This window comes from Sorex araneus, chromosome X, assembly GCF_027595985.1.
Source record: "Sorex araneus isolate mSorAra2 chromosome X, mSorAra2.pri, whole genome shotgun sequence".
Classification (NCBI taxonomy): Eukaryota; Metazoa; Chordata; class Mammalia; order Eulipotyphla; family Soricidae; genus Sorex; species Sorex araneus.
This window is the reverse complement of record NC_073313.1, coordinates 191,102,729-191,105,823: the sequence shown is the minus strand read 5'-3', so window position 1 is coordinate 191,105,823 and position 3,095 is coordinate 191,102,729. Positions and strand designations below refer to the sequence as shown.

The 3,095-nt window shown below is 38.3% G+C and overlaps 1 pseudogene; it reads left to right on the top strand.

Moving 5' to 3' along the window:
• The first annotated feature begins 2,145 nt into the window (after nt 1-2,145).
• LOC129400326 (U2 spliceosomal RNA) lies at nt 2,146-2,234 on the top strand (annotated as a pseudogene).
• The last annotated feature ends 861 nt before the right edge of the window (nt 2,235-3,095 follow it).

The window sequence follows — 3,095 nt, the reverse complement described above, 5'->3', positions numbered from 1 at the left end:
ATTATTCTGCTTTTTTGAAGAATGTTACCCCTTGTTTAACATATCCTTGTACTGCTATATCACACCGTACAGAAAAGTACATTCAAAATTGATTAAAGACATTGATATCATATCTGAATTCATAAATTATATTCACAAAAATTCAGGTAGAACTTTTCATAACATTTAGACATTCTATGACCATAACCTAGTTTTGAACAATTTTTTTAACTGTCTGTCTCACAATTATTCAATTAAAAAAATAAGATCTCTTGGTCAGAGTGTTGACCGGTCAAGCCCCTATGGAAAGCAATATGGAGACTTGAGACTTCTCAAAAAAATTATGAATTGGGCTTCACAGGACTCAGAAATTCTACCTTTTCATATCTATACCAAGGGTGCTTGCCAATATAATATTTCAAAAAGACATTTGTGCTCCTATGTTCACTGGAACTATTCTCAATAGCCAAGATCTGAAAAACAAACAAACAAAAAAACAAATGCTCAAGAACAGTTGAATGGGTAAAGAAATCCTGCTGGATATACACTATTTCATACTCTATATTATATGAAAACATGAAATCATGCAATTTGCCACTATGTGAATGGAAGTAGAGAGCATTGTGCTGAGTGAAATCGGTCAGAAAGAGCTTTCTAAATGTGAGATATATAGGAAAGGAATAAAAAATTGCTAAAGAAAATAGAACTTGGAAGTTGGTTTACAGATCTGACAGCACAGTGGTATGGCGTTCACCTTTCACGTGGGCAACCCATGTTCGATTCCTCCACCTCTCTCGGAGAGCCTGGCAAGCTACCGAGAGTATCGCACCTGCACGGCAGAGCCTGGCAAGCTACCCGTGGCGCATTGCATATGCCAAAAACAGTTACAATAAGTCTCACAATGAGAGACGTTACTGGTGCCCGCTCAAACAAATCGATGAGCAACATGACAGTGACAGTGACTTTGCCAAGTCGGAATTGGGAATGGACAAGAAGTGACCTTAGGGCAATAATGGAGGGCAGCTGACACTCTGATTGTGGGTGTGGTGTTATAAAATCATATGTGTGTTCACACAATTGTTAATATTATAAATAAAAGTGCCTCAATAAAAATTTGGGAAGGTGGTGGAAATGTATACTGTAAGAGGCATAGTGAAAGTGCTTTTGACTAAAGTTTGGCTAAAGTTTTCTGAAGATAAAAATGTTTTAGTCCTAATTACCCTTCTATTACCCCTAACCTGATCTTTATAACGGGTGTACAATAACACAGTTATTAGAAATAAACCAACAAGCAAAAACAAAAATATGCTGAGAATTTCTCCCAGACCCCACACAAAGATGAGTCATCTGGGGCAACCCAGAGGGAGCAGGTGAGCCAAGCACCTGCCCAAACAGAGCCCCCAAGGGCTGAAAATCTCTATATTCCACCATCCGCAGCATATTCCTGGCCAGCCTCCACTGCTTAGGATAAGCCTCTTTCAGAAGTTAATATGATGAAAAACTCAGGCATGTGGATTTTGTGACTGAAATCTCCAGGCTTTCACGGATTTGAGAACGGGCTATCTCCCCTATCTCCCTGTACTTCTGGAAGCCCCTACAATCACAAATATGCACCAAAGCCGCCACCCAGTTAAGAATTTAACTCCACTGTATCAGCCTGTTAAAAATGTTGATCACCTGGAGCACAGCAGTACAACATCTGATACTGTTTACACTGATAAAACAGGAGTAGTACACCAGATTGGACGGGATGTAATACAGAAGGCAACTAACCTCTATTAACAAAATATAAACACAGAAGACTTAACCTACAACAATATTTTGGTAATTGCTTATACAAGGGCTTAATAGCTCCTTGGTGAGATACAATACTCTTTACTCACTTGCTCCTAAGGAAACAATTATTGATCATCCTTTTAGCAAATTATAACAAGCAGTATAAAATAATTATTGATTGCCTGCGATAGGGTCAGATTTAAGGGGTGGTAGGAAAAATTGGAAATAATGGTGGTGGGATGGTGCAATGGTAGTGGAATCGGTGTTGTAATATTGACTGTCTGTAATTAAACTAATGACTTAGTAAAATTATAAGTTTAAAGAAAAACAAAAATCAAACAAACAAAAATGCCCAAAAGTATCCTAAATCTGAGTTCAAAGTGTAGGTGCATCGCTTCTCAGCCTTTTGGCTAAGATCAAGTGTAGTATCAAAGTGTAGGTTCATGGTATATGCCATCGGTGGCCAAGGGTCACCTCCTCATCCTGGCTGGCTGAAGGTGATGAGCTCATCATGAAGGTGAGAACAGGCTGCCAGGCTGGTTGGTGATCAGTCATTGTTTATTCAAGTCTTTGTCCCTATTCCAGACTCACAGCATTGATTACATAGAAATCATAAAGGGCTGGGGGTTGCAATTACACATCGGTGTGATTTGTACAATCAACAGATAGAAAGCCTTTCTTCAGGGGAAGCTTCTTCTAGGACAAAATCTCTTCCTGCCAGGAGATGCACTCAAGTGCAGAATTCGGTCTAAGGGCATATTCCTCCTTTTTAAAGCCCATATCCATTAAAATGGTCATCTTAAATTTACTTCTTAATAATATTTCTAGTTATTTTGTATGGACACAGTAAAAGATATATTAAGCTTAAAGGGTGACTCTCACTATATATCCCAGACTACAGTCCTCAGTTCAGGTTTGTCTTTCCTAATCCCAGCAGGGTTCTTATCCAGTTACTTCTTTTTGGGTCATGACAGAGTTTGTCTATGACTGTGCTCTTAACTTATTGTATTTTTAATGACACACTTGGCCTGTCCCTTTCCGATACTGAGGTAGCTTACAGCTTGTCCCTTACTGCTTGCATAGCTTATGCAACACCCTCATCAAGACTTTTGGGTGTTAGGAACTAAGGGCAACAGGAGTAAATATTGTTTAGAGTCAATTAACTCCTAAGTTATAAAAGAATAATATTAACTGTCTTCCTGTTTCTATACAAAAAGGACATTGCTCTAAATTAAATTATGCAAAGGATATAAAGGAAAGAGAAAAACAATATTTCACTTGCATATACAAAATCCAGAATCCTCAGAAGAATCTGACTTTACATGTCACAGGGTCTGAAT